The following is an 18,342-nucleotide window of genomic DNA, read 5'->3' on the forward strand; positions in this document are numbered from 1 at the left end:
CGGTTCCGGAACGAAACGTTACGAACGGGAAAGTTTCATTGACCATGACCAAACAACTCGGAAGACTCACCAGCAGCCTTCATTGTATGATCAGGTTAAATTTTGCCCGTAATTCTTCTCAGTCCATCACACTGGAACTAAATAAGTTTCATTCACTGCCGAAGTACGATGCTAAGAACATCTTATCCGCTCTTACCAGCATAAAACCTCTCCTAGCCTTCTTGATGGATTTATTGACTGTAGTAACCATCGCCGCTATGATTATATCGTTACCGCTAATTTCTGACTCAGTACCGACAGTGTCGATAGGGTCAGGCATATTTGTAGCGACAATATGTAAAATATTTCCATTACGCGTGGGTTGTCGCGTTAGTTGCTCAATATAGTTTTCGGAAAAAGCGTTCAGGACTTCTGCGCATGAGTGTCTGTCCGTACTACGCGCAACGAATCGATAGACCTCCCAGTCTGTACTCGGTTGGTCATTCTTCGTCAAGTAATATTGTATGATTAGGGTATTGTATGTTGTATTGTACGTTAACCGGGGACCTAGAAACGACGGAGAAGCTCCGTCTCCGCCACAGCCGCAGTGGTCCACAATCACACGACGGCTACCGCAGACCACTTCACCCCTCCGCCGCCCCACGCCGAACCTAGGGATATTGTCCGGTTCGGCCCCCACTAGACCCCTCAGGGAACGTCTCACACCAGATGAGTGTAACCCCTATGTTTGCGTAGTGGAGTAATGGTGGTTTACGCGTACGTGGAGAACTTTTTTGCACATCAATCGCCGACCTAGTGTAGCCGAGGCGGAGTAAGGGCAACCAGGCCGCATTTGCCGAGGAAGATGGAAAACCGCCTAAAAACCATCCACAGACTGTCCAGCACACCGCGCCTTGACCCAAGTCCGCCGGGCGGATTGATGCAGGGGACCAGGCGCTCCTTCCCAATCCGGAAAGCCGTGCGGTAGACCGAACGGCTAACCGGGCGACAGCCCAACTGAAGGAAGACTTTCTTTGGCTGATTCCACAACTCTTACATCGGAATCGGCAGCAGACGATTAATTTTTCACCTACAGCTGTTTCCCTCGTCTCGATAACTTCGAAGTGAGACACAATTTTGACTACGCGAGACGTAATACTTTCGTCGCTTGCAATGAAACGTCCCTCTCCATTGATGCCTAACTTGTCTTTTCGATATTCGTTCTACGTCTTGTTCAATACAGTAGTGTCCTAAACTTATGGGCGAAACTAATTTTCACCTGATGCGTCGCTGCTAAGTAACATAGTGATGGCTCCGAACTTCCACCATAACCGAGTCCATCAACATGAGGTAGCAAATATGAGGTAGCTAAGGAGATGGAAACATGGGTTCTACTATGCCAAGGTTGCTTGATAACTGCAACAGGAAACCACAATTAATTAGCAGGAGTACAAAATAAGAAACTATTTATTACTTAACTTTGTTGTAGTCCATGATCTGTTGGCTGACAATTATAGAAGACACGACTAGACTAAGCGTCTGTAGAATGACAGTAGTTACAAGTCACAAATCTTGCAGTGACGAATTAATGTCTCGTAATCTTGAATGTCGAATCCGGTGAATTTGAAGACTAATTTGGCACTGGGCTACAAAGACTTGATGGCAGCAATGACTGAGCTGGAGACGATGACTGACTAACATCGGCGCTGGTTGACCACTGAGCGCGGCTACTCCTGCTACACATGAAGTGGCCTAGCGGCGCCTCGCGGCGAGCATAAGTACTGCGACTAGCTGTGTACTCTTTGGCTAACACAGCCGTTCTTCTGTTCCGTTTATCGAGAGAATCGCATCCGGCGGATCGATCTCTCAGGCGGCAGTATGGTCGCATGACTGACGACATCACACATAGCTCGATGAAACTTGGACCATATATAGAAACAACTGCTACAGGGTGTGCGGTCCTGTCCACTCGTCTCTTATAGTTGTAAGTAGGCTGTTTATGTTTTCTTTATGTAAGTAGGCTGTTTAGGTTCTTACATTGGTAACGCCGCCGCCACGTAGCGCTCTCTGTATGAAAATGAAATCACTGGCTGTGCTGTGTGCAGTCTGTGGCTAGTTTGCATTGTTGCCTGCCATTTTAGAGGGGCAGCTGGATGTTAACAGCGCGTAGCGTTGCACAGTTGGAGGTGAGCCGCCAGCAGAGGTGGATGTGGGGAGAGAGATGGCGGAGTTTTGAAAAATGTCATGAACTGCTGTATATGTTATGAATATTGAGGTAAATACATTGTTTGTTCTCTATTAGAATCTTTCATTTGCTAAGACTATCAGTAGTTAGTGCCTTCAGTAGTTTGAATCTTTTATTTAGCTGGCAGTAGTGGCGGTCGCTGTATTGCAGTAGCTTGAGTAACGAAGATTTTTGTGAGGTAAGTGATTTGTGAAAGGTATAGTTTAATGTTTGTCAGAGCCATTCTTTTGTAGGGATTTTTGATAGTCAGATTGCGTTGCGCAAAAATATTGTGTGTCACTTTAGTGAATGTGTGAGTACGTTCAGTTTTGCTCAGCTGTTTGAAAAGCAAATAGTGTAAGAGGTTTATAAGCACAGTCTTGTATAATTTTCCAAAGGGGACGTTTCATAGTGTCCCTAAAGGACGCTGCTTTCTCGGATAGCTATCCAACAATTCAAGCAAATTACATTAATGGTTTTTATTACGACGAAAATAATTGAAAATACTTAACTTTGACTTGCAATGTCGTGTCCAAGCAATTGGCGACATGCAACTAATCAGTGTCTTTCGCTATATACAATGTCCTTGCAAATACTGGGTATGGATCACGTGTAACAGCTCTTCTAGTGCTCTCTTCTATTCTGAGGCTACTAGTGTCCGTCTTCTACTGTCCAGCCGAGGCTGGCAGAAGCGGCGCTTATATTCTCTTCTTGTAGAGGCCACTCCTGTCGTGGTGCGGTCCTAGTCAGCGAATTATTGGCTGACGTCGTCTCACAGCCTTCTCTGCTCTTGCGTTCTTCATCTTCGTGCCGGCGCTTGGCGTTACGCCGGAACACAGTGAATTACAGAAGCTAACTGAAAGAAATACGCAATGGGACGAACAGAAGTTACATTTTCATTCAAAGACAATAATTACACTGAAGTCACCGAGAGCCATCATGGCCCCTGACATTACGAAATGCAATAGATGGTTTTATGGGGTGTGTGGTCACCAAGGATGGCAATGCGTGCTCCGCAATGCGTTCCCATGGTGGCCAAGAGGTTGGTAGGCAGCTCTCGTGGTAGGCCGTTCCATTTCTTCACCAGTCCGGTTGAGAACTGCTGGACGGTCTTTGGCACATGTGGACGTGCCACAGTACGTCTCCCCAACACTTCCCACACGGGGTTGACGGGATTTAAGTTGGGGTAGGGGATAAGGGAAAGTGCAGGTCAGCCCATTCTCCGAATACCATCTCGTTACAAAAGCTCGTCCACCTGTTCGACGCGGTAGTGCATCCATAAAAGTGAAGTCTCGTCCGAATACACACACATAGACGCAAATGGGGAAGGAGTACAGTGCCACAATAACTTTTATGGAGAGTGTGCCGTGCTAAAAGGATTTTATGATAGAACGCCCGTGCTACATTATGCCTCCCCATTCACCTGGACCAACAAAACAATCACGTTCGACAATGATGGGCGTACCTCATATGGCGAGAGGTGGGATCATGTAATGTATCCAGGAACATCAGAGGACCTGAAACTACCACCTCGCCTATCTGGATACGATACAGCAAATTATGCAGAATCACTATGTTTAGAATTTCCCATAACCCTCCAAACTAATTGTTGGAATATGAAGATAGTAACTGTTCCTAAAGAACAGATACCAATTATGGCAATGCACCTTCTCTAGAAAGAAATGATAATTAATCGAAACCCTCAGCTGCCAAGAGATACTGTTGATACACCTCAATGGGGACAGCTGAAAATGTGTGCCCCGACCGAGACTCGAACCCGGGATCTCCTCCTTACATGGCAGACGCTCTATCAATCTGAGCCAGTGAGGGCACAGAAGATTGCGCGACTGCTGGGACTTGTCCCTTGCACGTTTCCCGTTAGCCCCACATTCCCAACTGTCCACAACCTACATCCGTAATGTTCCTCAGGGTATTTACCCATTCGCTCATTAGTCGTACCAACCCAGGGGGACGAGTCCCGGTGGGGGCACACATTTTCAGCTGTCCCCATTGATCTATATCAACAACATCTGTTGGCAGCTGGGGGTCTCGATTAATTATCATTTCTTTCTAGAGAAGCTGCAAGGTCATCATTGGTATCTGTTCTTTCGGAACAGTTACTATCTTCATATAGTTAAAGGCTACCCGGCCATTGACCTTCTTCTGTGCGAATGCGCACGCTTTGGCGGAACTCTTACGGGAATCGTCACTGTCGTTGGCGCGAGTAATGAGTAAATGGGCAAATATCCTTTACGAACATTACAAATGTGGGTTCTGGACAGTTGGGAATGTGGGTCTCACGGGAAGCGTGCAAGGGATAAGTCTCTAAAATCCCACTATCCTCTGTGCCCTCGGTGTCTCAGATGGATAGAGCGTCTGCCATGTAAGCAGGAGATCCCGGGTTCGAGTCCCGGTCGTAGCACACATTTTCAGCTGTCCCCATTGAGTTATATCAACAACACCTGTTGGCAGGTTGGGGGTTTCGATTAATTATCATTTCTAATTGTGGGAAGGCCACTTCTTTCAGAGCTATCTATATTTTTGAGTGCAAAGTTAAAAGAATAACGCAAAAATTCCGGCCCTAGGCTTAGCTCTTTCAGTGGAGTTTTGTACAAAATTTCACTTTGTGAAAAACTATCTGGTGCTCTATAAGCGGCCTTAGCAGCAGAACTCGTAGGTGAAACAAGCGACACTTCATCTGCCCCATGCGAAGCGCCAGTTTCTCCGTCACCGCTACACCCTGAGACAGCAGCGGCAGGCGTCCAAGCGTCGTTGTTTTTGTTCGAGGACCGTGTGCGGTGCAAAATTTGTGCACACTATTCTCTTCTTCAAAACATTCTGGAGCACTTATTGAACAGTTGATTTAGAGATTTGTTCCACTGCGATTTCTGACACAACAATGGTGACATACTATGGTCGCAAATCCATTACTTAACACTGCTCGCCTACCACTGACTGGTGAACGTACATGTGTAGGTACAACTGTTAGTTCAAGCTGACACCGTAATTACTGTGGTGATGTCGCTTATTCGCCAGGAATAAAACTAGTATGAGAACATTTTGGGGGGACAGGGTGAATATATGATGATCTTCAATTAAAATTGTGTGTAATCTACGACATTTTGGTTCCTTAGACGTGAAAGCTAATACTGTGGAAACCACAGAAAAGGATCTGACTCTGAACACCTCAACATTGACGGAAATCGTTGTCATCCTTCCTTCTATAGAATGAAAAGCAACAATGGTGTAACTAGCGCAACAGGCAATGCTGACAATAAATTTCAGACATAAAAAACATAATGAGCCTCCTCTTGAAGTTCGTGATTGAAGTAACGAAATGAGAAGGATGTATTCAAGAAAGAAAAGTTGAAGTTCTTCCGAAGACTAAGTCATTGAAGAAGGATCACAAATTCCTCTTCAAGTGGACTGTTCCGGCCTTCACATCAGATTGTTTTACAGAACTTAATGAAAACCTAAATCAGGAAGGATGGACCGAGATTGTGGTTACCCCTCCAGAGTGAAAGTGGCGGCGGTAAGTTCCTATGGGACCAAACTGGTGAGGTCATCGGTCCCTAGGCTTACACACTACTTTATCTAACGGAAACTAACTTACACTGAGGACAACACACATACCCATGCCCGAGGGAGGACTCGAACCTCCGTTGGGGGGTTCTGCGCGAACCGTGGTAAGGCGCCCAAGACCGCGCGGCTGCCCAGCGCGGCCAGAATGCATGTATAGTATAAAATATAGAGATATACATCTGTAGTAAATTTCTGAAGGCTTCAGATGCACACTGAGCTGCAGTGTACTTCTACTAACTGAAGTCTATTTCAAAGACGTGAAGACGCCTTCGTAATCCGTTCAGTTGTGGTTTGACGAGTTACTACGTATAAGTCATCTGAAAATGGGTTGCTAAGAAATCTAAATCATTCGTGTAACCCGATGCCGAAAAATACAGTAACAGAATTTCGATTACACGCCAATCACTGTATGCACCTAAGACAGTATGCCTAACTTGTGCAAATTATTTCAATTGTTGTCTACAGACTGAGTGTGATAGAAACCTGTCATGCATAGAGTGAAATGAAAGAGCATAATTAAGAGCAATGTCAGATGCTTGTTTTAGTTCACTGTGGGGTGTTTGCAGAGGTTGTTTTTTTTCGTTGTGCGGTTGTGCTATGGTACAGGTACAGGTACTAGTTCATCATATTTTGTACATGATTCAGAAAAGAATCCTAGATATTAGAAAGAGGTATTTTAAAACCATTGAAGATTCTGATTAGAGTGCCCTACACTCTTCACAAGATTATGAAATCATTATTTAACCTTCATTTGATTTACAGATAAGCCAGCGAAAACCCGCTCCAAACAGCGTGTAGGACCGAAACAGAGCGATAGGTCTCAACTTCGTCACATTTCCCAGTAGTTACCGGAAGGAGGTCCTGTGACGTTCAAAGCTGTCGTGCATATTTTACATAAAAATGGAAGTACTACAACGCAGCCACGTCTCTGATATTCCCGTGTACTTGGAGCGTCTTCACATACATTGGCTTGATGGTGGTAAGCAGGCAGCAGTTTTTGCACTTTTGTTATTTGCGCGTGGAAGAACAGGATCATCTATCTAAACCGACACGGAGAATCAGCAGTATGCCATCTTACAACTTTGAACGCCTGTGGGTATTTTTCACAGTACACATTGCATGAAGTTTCACCTCGTCGCATATCCAACACAAGGTTTCATTCGAAACGACCCAAGCAAGAATGTCATTGATGTTAAAGCATATAAACTCTGAATGATACGTACACTTTCCCCGTGGTGTGGTGGCACATGAACATTGAAAGACTCTGCCTTTCATCTTGGGCTAAACTGAACGCATGGGATATCTGGCTCTAGCAAAATTCCTTGATAATATTATTCTTTTACACGAATTTCTTTTACGTTAGAATAATTACTAACTCTGTAGGGTCACTGTTTCGTATTCACAAGTAGGAGGTGCTTTCACTGCGCAATGCAAAAAAAAGGAGAGGTTGTACAAATGCTTAAAGAATTCAAGATACAATCACATTTTGTACGTAAGTTCCTAGAGCGATTCACAGGTGTGTGACCTCCATTACAGGCAAATCATGCGCAATCAAAATAACATGAAACATAACACTGACATCGAACGTAGTCTGAAGCACCTCGATATCTCGCCAACACTGACTTCCCTTATGGGCTGTAGAAGCATCCAATGAATTCAATATATTTCTGCTGTTGGCGGTTCTGTTTTTGACTAATAATTCCGCTGAAGACAGAATATTCCGTCTGAAGTATGAACGCAAGCTGGATAGCCAAGTAGCTCTGAAATCTCTGCCAGTCCATGCAGCGAGTTCAAAGTTGGAGGGTGGCATCAAGCTCCTGGGAGACGAGTGGGAAGCAACAGTTTAAACCTGCTGAGGGTCTCTGGTCACTCAGAAATTAGTATTGATGAAAAATCTGGAACACTGGCCAGGACAGGTATGGCGACTTCATTTATTAGATCGGAACCTGTCCGAAAAAAATGAAAACTAAGTAGCTGGATCAGAAGGCAGCGCGTCGAATATTGGACTGTAATCCAAAACAGAAACATGGCAAGCTGTTCATGCCAAAGCCGCATTTCAAGAGAAGTTCTGTAACGCTGGGCTTGAGAAGGAGATAAATTAAACTCAGGGTAGGAATTATGACTGGCGCTGGGAACTTTAAGAAGATGAAGAGGCCCCTAAAGTGTAGACTAAGTAGTTAGGAGAATGAAAGGGCACCACGCCTAAATTTCCGGTACGAATCGTTGGAGGGCAAAAGGCAAAGAATATTTGCTTCGACATCTTGGGTTGTCGGGTGTTCTGCCGGATATCAGCGTCGTACTTGCACGATTTCGGTCACGTAGCTCGTAACCTTCATCAGGTGCGACCTGAGACTGCTCCTCGAGTGGACCTGGTCCAGTATTTATGCATAATACTGGACCAGGTCCACTCGAGGAGCAGTCTCAGGTCGCACCTGATGAAGGTTACGAGCTACGTGACCGAAATATCGTGCAAGTACGACGCTGATATCCGGCAGATCACCCGATAACCCAAGATGTCATTAGATCGCCGGGAAAGCCTGAAGAGTTACAATATTTGCTTCGTTAAATCGTGAAGAAATTGTGTCTAACAACGAACTACGATGGCATGCTGAAAAGAAATGCCTCCGAACTTTTTATGTTTTTAAATTAAACGAACTTTATTAACATTCTACATATTTATTCTTCAAGTATAAAAATTCATTTCTCAGCTTACTTATCCTGGTGACGAACACTTTCCTTCCAACGAGAGACCAGTTTGTTGATACCGTCAGTGTAGAATATTAGCCATTGTTGATGCAGTCACAACCTCACCTCTGCTTGAACCAAATCACTATCAAAGTAAAGTCCTCGGAGGTACTCTTTGCATTTTGGAAACATATGAAAGTCGGATAGGGCCAAGTAGTGCCTGTATGGAGGACGATCGATGACAGAGAACCCAAAGCGTCGGAATGTTGCAGATGTCGCAGCGCTCGTGTGCGGTCTGGCACTGTCATACTGAAGGAAGCGAACTGTTAGAATTTGTACTTCATATTTTCGGAGGAATTACAGCATGCTGTTTCTCACGCAACGAAATAGTTACTTTACACACCGCCATGTTACAAGCTGTAATTCGGAGTCCTCTAGCGGCAGAGGGTTGCAACTTGCGTCAGAGAAGTAGAAAAGACGGCCGAGTAGTATTCGTGACATGTAATATCCCAAACGATGTAGAGAACAGAGTAAAAAATTCGAAGGCACTACCTTTCATCAAGCCCTCGTAGTAAAGCGTCTCCTACTACTACTTAAGGTGGCCGTTTGGCTTTACTAGACTACTAGTCATTAAAATTGCTACATCACGAAGATGACGTGCTACAGATGCGAAATTTAACCGACGGGAAGAAAATGCTGCGATATGCAAATGATTAGCTTTTCAGAGCAGTCATACAAGGTTAGCGCCGGTAGCGACACCTACAACGTGCTGACATGAGGAAAGTTTCGAACAGATTTCTCATACACAAACAGCAGTTGACCGGCGTTGCCTGCTGAATCGTTGTTGTGATGCCTCGTGTAAGGAGGAGGAATGCGTACCATCACGTTTCCGACTTTGATAAAGCTCGTATTGTAGCCTATCGCGATTGCGAATTATCGTATCGCGACATTGCTGCTCGCGTTGGTCGAGATCCAATGACTGTTAGCAGCATATGGAATCGGTGAGTTCAGGAGGGTAATGCCGAACGCCGTGCTGGATCCCAACGGCCTCGTATTACTAGCAGTCGATATGACAGCCATCTTATCCGCATGGCTGTAACGTATCGTGCAGCCACGTCTCGATCCCTGAGGCAATAGATGGGGACGTTTGCAAGACAGCAACCATCTGCACGAACAGTTCGACGACGTTTGCAGCGTCATTGACTATCAGCTCGGAGACCATGGCTGCGGTTACTCCTGACGCTGCATCACAGACAGGAGCGCCTGCGATGGTGTACTCAGCGACAAACCTGGGTGCACGAATGGCAAAACGTCATTTTTTCGGATGAATCCAGGTTCTGTTTACAGCATCATGATGGTCGCATCCTTGTTTGGCGACATCGCGGTGAACGCACATCGGAAGCGTGTATTCGTCATCGCCATACTGGCGTATCACCCGGCGTGATGGTATGGGGTGCCATTGGTTACACGTTTCGGTCACCTCTTGTTCGTATTTACAGCACTTTGAACAGTGGACGTTACATTTCAGATGTGTTACGACCCGTGGAACAACCCTTCATTCGATCCCTGCGAAACCCTACATTTCAGCAGGATAATGCACGACCGCATGTTGCAGGTACTGTACGGGCCTTTCTGGATACAGAAAATGTTCGACTGCTGCCCTGGCCAGCACATTCTCCAGATGTCTCACTAATTGGAAACGTCTGGTCAATGGTTATCAAGCAACTGGCTCGTCACAATACGCCAGTCACTACTCTTGATGAACTGTGGTATCGTGCTGAAGCTACATGGGCAGCTGTATCTGTACACGCCATCCAAGCTCTGTTCGACTCAATGCCCAGGCGTATCAAGGCCTTTATTAAGGCCAGAGATGGTTGTTCTGGGTACTGATTTCTCAGGATCTATGCACCCAAATTGCGTGAAAATGTAATCACATGTCAGTATTAGTATAATATATTTGTCCAATGAATACCCGTTTATCATCTGCATTTCTTCTTGGTGTAGCAATTTTAATGGCCAGTAGTGTAGAATCACAGGGAGCAAAACCACACAATGAACTCAGTATCGGTGCGGGTAACAGTGGGTTAAGAGCACTGTTGGTTTTTATGCGCCTATGCTAAACAAATCGTATCAAGTCACTGAGCATAGGAGCACGTGTAAACAGTTCAGAAATCGTGCTTGCTTCATAAATGACTGTGGGATGACAATACCACGAAAATACTTCATTGAAATTCCTGATTATTAGTGAGGAACGCAATAAGTAGTGACAAATAATAAACGTATTCTTGTTATGTGATGGACCACCTGGTGTACGGTTCCATGGTACATGAAAACCAGAACCATAAACATTTCATACTGTAGAGAACATTCTGAACAATATGAAAACAATGGGAATATAAGGAATACCGTACACTAACCTCACAGATGGAGAACTGAAATGCCGACGATGTGGCACGATTATGGAACAAGAGTCTCTCTCCCTATCTGTCTTTCTATTAACAACGAAAATTGAGTCTAGACGCGACTGGAAGTCCAGAAAGCGTTTCAAACTAAATATTACGCCCAGATGCGCAAGCATTGCCACGACCACACCACAGTCCTTATAGTCTGCAGCTTGGGCTGGCCATCAGAATGTAAACCTCCACTTAATACATAGCGTCCACAAGCCAACTCCGACAAGCGTCGAAAATCAGGAACAGCAAATCGTCAGCAGTGTCTCTTCTGTTGGAGATGTCCGACACCACACACACACACACACACACACACACACACACACACACACACACAAAATCTGAAGTTTCGAATGAGATCATCTCGAAAACTTTACATCGGGTAAAAATAGTGGCTAAGACAAGTTCGTAAGCTCAAAGGGGGACATCAAATGATACCACACGTAACCTCCACCCCCGCCCTCTTGGGGGGAGGGGAGGGGGGGAAGGGTGGAAGGGGGGGGGGAAGGGGAAGGCAACTTTTAAATCTTAAACGGAAACACCTATTATTATTGCAGATTCAGATTCTCCATAAAAAAGTAATCACGTTTTGTCTGAAACATTTTTTTTAAACCATTGACACGTGGCGCTGAAATCGAGAAAAAATGTTGGGGAAGAACTGATTTATTTAGAATTATCCGAGAAGGACGCATCAAATCGATAAAAATGTGCACCAATTCTTTCGCTACGCCAAATTAAGCTATTTTTGTACAAAATGTACTGTATCCTACTTTTAGCGTTACCCAGGAATAACAACATGGACATTGTAGAATCATGTTCCCATTGGGTGCTTCATTAGTGAGAGTCCCCTTGCCTCTCACATGTTGGGGTGCTTCATTAGTGTGAGTCCCCTTGCCTCTCACAATTTGGGGTGCTTAATTAATGAAATTAGCCACGAAGAAATTGTTCAAAATTATCCCAATTTTCTTAAATGCATGAAGTCAATCGTCTGCGAAAGTTAACCACAGTTTTCAGCAGCACATCCCGTGGTATGACTGCACACGCTCTTCGAATGCGTTGCTCCATATCGTTTCTGGTTGTGGGGTGTCTTTCATAACCAATGTTTTTTAAATAACCCCACAAGAAAAAATCAGATGTTAGGTCTGGTGAACGTGGAGGCTACTGAATTGGCCCGCCACGTCCTATCCACCAACCGTAAATTTAAAACGTTCCGTACATTTTTAGCATAATGGCGAGCTGCTCCGTACTGTTGGAACCACATTCGTTGCCTGATTTCTAAACCAACATCTTCCATTAGCTCCAACAAATCATCGTGGAGAAGTTGTAAATAAGATTCTCCAGGAACGTTTCGGTCAAAAAAATACGGTCCTATCAAGTAACCGTTTAAAATCCCACACCAGACTATTAACGACCATTTGTGTTGATTGTCAAAGGTCTGTGCCAGTGTGAACCGACAGGGGACCAATAATGACAATCGTGATGATTTAATTCGCCATTGTTTTTGAATGTGGCTTCATCGGTGCACACAAAGTATCTAAAAAATCATTATCACCTCTTATCATTTCCAAGGCCCATTGGCATAAATTCACGTGTATTTGAATCTTTCGGCGTTAATGCCTGTGTCAGTGTGATATGATACGCATGATATTTATGTGCCTTAAAAATCCTCAAAACAGTTTATTTCGGTATTCCAGTTTGTCTCTGAATCGCACGATTCCTCATTTCGGTATCCAGTTGAACACAGGCGAGAACGGTAAGGGTACGAGTGTCATTTTCATTGTATTCGCGATGACGAGGTGGACGGAGCATGTATCCATTTTGACCTCGTTAGTGCAATTTCGAATAATGTTTTCGCTTGGATGTCGTCTGTTTGGGAAACGATCCGCATACAATTGCGCAGCTGCAGCGTAATTGTTATGGCATTCACCTAAAATTCAACAATCTCTGTAGGAGGATAGTGAGCCAAGTTTCTCTAAAGAATAATTTACTTTCGTCAGTTGATGTTTACGGTTCATAATCTGAAAGTGAAGTGACGTCTCATCGCATTGTACCAACCTTCATACTGAGCCATAGTTCGCAGTTTGGCCACGGTAGCGCCCCAGTCGGGTGAGTAATGCAAGTGTGAAGAGTTCCCTAACGAACGAGATTTTAATACCATTCCCCCTCCCTCCATCAAATACTGTGGCGGGTAGGATACATTTTGTAAAAAAAAAAAAATAGCTTAATTTGGCGTAATGAAAGAATTGGTGAACGTTTTGTATCGATTTTATGCGTCCTTCTCTGATCATTCTAAATAAATCGGAGTTTTTCCCAATTTTAATTTTTCTCGATTTCAGCGCCATCTGTCAATGGTTCAAAAAATGTTTCAGACAAAACTTGATTACTTTTTTATGGAGAATCCGAATCTGCAATAAAAATGGATGCTTCCACTTAAGATTTAAAAGTTGCCCCCCCCCCCCCCCATCCGACCCAAGGGGGCGGCGGCTGGAGGTCACGTATCATTTGATATCCCCCTTTGAGATTACAAACTTGTCTTACCCACTATTTTTACCCGATGTATAGTTTGCGAGATAATGTCATCCCAAACTTCAGATGGACTACCCTGTATATATACGAGCGAGGACGGCTCTAGGTACCACATCTTCCGAACCCCTGCGGTATTTAGCGAATCCTACGAGCACTGGGGCTAACGGATGAGGGCACTATTTGCACGTGACGGGTTTAGAATTTGTGTTGAACGAGAAACGTGTCCGGATAGCTGAGGCGGTTGAGTCAACCTTTCTAACGACGTGGAGCATTCGGGTTCAAGTTGCGATCCGACACAAATTTTCAACTTTCACCACTGATTTACTTCAGTGTCTGTAGGGGCTGAAGTCTTGATTTCTAGTAATTCAACGTCTGTGGAATGCCGGAAACAGAAGTCCCCTGTCAACGGGGGCACTCTTCGACTTATTTCTGCCACACGGGCATCTCATTGATGAACCAGCTGTTAAGTCCTAAGCCCCTACCATAGACACGATACCAACCAAAGTGTGCTTAGCATCTGAAACCCAGGTGCAGAGCCTGTTTGCAGTACTTTAGCGACTCACAACTCGCCTAAAATGAATAATTTGAAAGACGACTAAGTGAATGGCTTTCAAGATGCAGGAATAGAGTCCTAGTGATGCGAATAATGGTACAATTTATAACAGGCGATCTGGGGCGTCTTCTCACGGTCCGTGCGGCTCCCCCGTCGGAGGTTCGAGTCCTCCCTCGGGCATTGGTGAGTGTGTTGTCCATAGCGTAAGTTACACTACTGGCCATTAAAATTACTACACCAAGAAGAAATGAAGATGATAAAAGATTATTCATTGGACGACAAAAATACTATACTAGAACCGAAATGTGATTCCACCCAATTTCAGTGCATAGATCCTGAGAAATCAGTACCCAGAACAATCACGGCCTTGATACGCCTGGGCATTGAGTCAAGCAGAGCTTGGATGGCGTGTACATGTACAGCTACCCATGCAGCTTCAACACGATACCACAGTTCATCCAGAGTAGAGACTGGCGTATTGTGACGAGACAGTTGCTCGCCCACCATTGACCAGACGTTTTCAATTGGTCAGAGATCTGGAGAATGTGCTGGGAAGGACAGTAGTCGAACAGTTTCTGTATATAGAAAGGCCTGTATAGGACCTGCAACGTGCGGTCGTGCATTATCCTGCTGAAATGTGGGGTTTCGCAGGGATCGAATGTAGGGTAGAACCACGTTTAGTAACACATCTGAAATGTAACGTCCACTGTTCAAAGTGCCGTCAGTGCGAACAAGAGGTGACCGAGACGTGAAACCAATGGCACCGCATACCATCACGCCGGGTGATACGCCAGTATGGCGATGACGAATACAAGCTTCCAATGTGCGTTCACCGCGATGTCGCCAAATACGGATGCGACCATCGTGATGCTGTAAACAGAACTTGGATTCATGCGAAAAAATGATATTTTGCCAATCGTTCACCCAGGTTCGTCGTTGAGTACACCACCGCAGGTGCTCTTGTCTGTGATGCAGCGTCAAGGGTAACTGCAGCTATGGTCTCCGAGATTATAGTCCATGCTGTTGCAAACGTCGTCGAACTGTTCGTGCAGATGGTTGTTGTCTTGCAAACGTCCCCATCTGTTGACTCAGGGATCGAGCCGCGGCTGCACGATCCGCTACAGCCATGCGCATAAGATGCCTGTCATCTCGACTGCTAGTAATACGAGGCCGTTGGGATCCAGCTCGGAGTTCCGTATTACCCTCCTGAACCCACCGATTCCATATTCTACTAACAGTCATTGGATCTCAACCAATGCGAGCAGCAATGACGCAATTCGATAAACCGCACTAGTGATAGGCTCCAATCCGACATTTATCAAAGTAGGAAACGTGATCGTAAGCATTTCTCCTCCTTACATGAGGCATCACAACAACGATTCACCAGGCAACGCTTGCCAACTGCTGTTTGTGTATGAGAATTCGGTTGGAAACGTTCCTGATGTCAGCACGTTGTGTGAATGCTCTGAAAAGCTAATCGTTTGCATATCACAGCATCTTCTTCCTGTCGGTTAAATTTCCCGCCTGTAGCACGTCATCTTCGTGGTGCAGCTATTTTAATGGACAGTAGTGGAGGTTAAGTAGTGTGTAAGTAGTTTTGTCCCATATGGTCTTACCACAAATTTACAGAATTTCAAAAAGCTCCCGTTCGAAGGCAACACTAACCCCTTGCCTACATGTCGGTGTTTATACTTGGTGGTGAGAAACGGTCTGACAAAGGTTGTAAGGGTGTTTCAGTGGAGATTGTACTGAGAAATAACTGTCAAGAAAAAAGTTCGATGCTTTGCGAGGCTTCACAGTTTCTTAGCATTCCTTAATGTAACGCTCTTCGGTAGGTATATCTGACACTCCATTTAAGTATATTCTACGTAATAACATACATTCAACTTATTGTTGATAGTTATGAAAGTAAACAATACTTTCAAATTAAGTTGAATAGCCATCAAGATTTGGTACATCTAGATTAGAGCGGCAACTGCACCCGCGTGTACTATATAAACATTTCGACTGATCCATACATAAACTGAAAGCAGTATGTTTTGCGCTTTATACAATATGCGCTGAGACTTAATGAAATTCTAGGGAACGCAGATGACCATTACATTGCTCCTTAGATGCATACGTAACGAACTCATTAGGTGCATTTCACGGCAGCGTCGATAGTTAATGGTGATTTCATTCACTTGCTTTCTGGGAAAATATACAGGATCTGCCAGTATGACGAACGTGGCTACCTAACAATTCATAGCAATATCTGAATAAAACAGAATCGTCTAGTAAAATACTGATCGTGGTGCCTGTGTTGTGCAAGCAGGCGGAAACGACACCCTGGGACTTATCCTTCATGATCGTTAACGGCTGCGCTCATTATTTCTAATTAACGGCAACAAAGACTTTGAGGCAAAAGCAGAGTCTCTAGGGTAATAACTAAGTATTGTCGGCAAACAGCAAAAAATCTTACACGCTCATTGTCGCCACAAGGCAAGAGAAGTACTACAAGAAGCGGTAAATAACAAGAGAGAAGGAAAACAGAAAACCGAATACACGAAAATGACTAGATGTGGCGATATTTTTTTGAATATACAAACACTTCATAAGACAATATTGTATTTAAATTATTGCACTAAACTTGAAAGTAATTCACTGTCTATATTTGAAGATATTTAGAATACAATAATGACGCAGTATTAGTATAGGTCGTTGTTCTGTGCTAAACTTAACTATGTACTTATCTTTGCTATATTTGCCTTATCCTGCGTGCAGGCGAGTTGTGGTACTGTAATATTCTTTAAGTAATACATACATATCGGGGGTTGACGGGTTATAGCAGAGGCATGGGAAGTAGTTGCAAACTGTACTGGTAAATACCCTACGTATATATTTGTTATTGCTATTGTCAGTCATACAGGAAACCCACATGGGTGCGACAGACTTAGAGAATAATATATGAAAATTGCATTAAAAGAGGCGAACACGATATAACCGACGTTAATTTTCCAAAGAAAATTGGTGAGTGAGATAAACCCATCTCGGACCCTGTATTTGTTATTGTTGTTGCTGTTCGTTTAGGGACCTCAGTATCGTGGTTATCAGCATCCTTACAAGTACTGCATGGAATGAATAGGTTTAAAACATATAAAATACAGACATGCCAGAAAGCTACATCAATTCACACATATAAAATACAGACATGCCAGAAAGCTACATTAATTCACATTAGCTCTCTCACACTCTTTCTCACATTAGAGCTCTGAACGATACAAATGGGGAAACTGCCTCAAGACAGAGTACTTAACCTATTGTTACCAGACCAGAAAAGCCAGGGAACAACATTACTAGAAAATATGGTTGGCTGATCACTTCCATATAAACTGTCTATAGGAATCATACATATCAATGGGAGGAAAATCAATAGGTGTGACGTACATGTACAGACAAACAAAAGATTACAACTTCAGAAAAGTTGGATGATTCATTCAGGAGAAAGAACTTCATAAATTGAGCAAGCCAATAATGTGTTAGTCCACCTCAGTCCCTTATGGAAGCGGTTATTCGGCTTGGCATTGATTGAAAGGGTAATTGGTTGTCCTCCTGAGGATATGGTACCAAATTCTGTTCGTTAGATCTGCTTGGTTAGAGGGATCTTCCATAATGCTCCAAAAGTTAGCAGTTTGGATGAGATCCGATGACATTGCTGGCCAAGTGGGATTTGACAAGGACGAAGACAAGTAGTGGATACCCTCGCCATGTGTGGATCGGCATTATCTTGCTGAAATGTAAGGCCTGTGTGGCTTTCCATAAAGGGTAGAATATCGTCCACGTACTGCTGTGCCATGGGTATCGCGGATGACAACCAAATGGTTCCTGGAGTGAAAAGAAATTGCACACCAGGCCTTCAATCCTGTTTGTTGCGCTTTATGGCGAGTGACAGGTTGTTATCACACCACAGTCTGAGGCGTCTCCAGACACTTCGGCCTGGGAGATTAGTGACTAGAGTAGAATTGTCTTCAGTGATGAGTCCCGCTTCAAACTGAGAGCTGATGACTAACATTTAAGGTTTAGGGATTCTACTATTCAAATCGTATCATCCGTACTGAAGCAAAATAGACGCTTCACGACATTTTTGTAAAGCTTGTATATTTTGGAAAAAAATACTTTTTTGGACGAGATGGAGAAGCGCATTGCTGGTTGCTTTGAAAATCCTTAATTCTGCCCGCGTTATGCAGAGAACAGAGCAAGAGGGAAAATAAGTCAAGTGGATGCTCTGAAAGGCGATCTGGAAACTGTATCGCCAGCTGGCCGTGGTCTAGCATCGGGACAGCGTCCAAGATTAGCTGGATCAC

Source organism: Schistocerca cancellata, chromosome 3 (genome assembly GCF_023864275.1).
Source record: "Schistocerca cancellata isolate TAMUIC-IGC-003103 chromosome 3, iqSchCanc2.1, whole genome shotgun sequence".
In the NCBI taxonomy this organism is placed as follows: domain Eukaryota; kingdom Metazoa; phylum Arthropoda; class Insecta; order Orthoptera; family Acrididae; genus Schistocerca; species Schistocerca cancellata.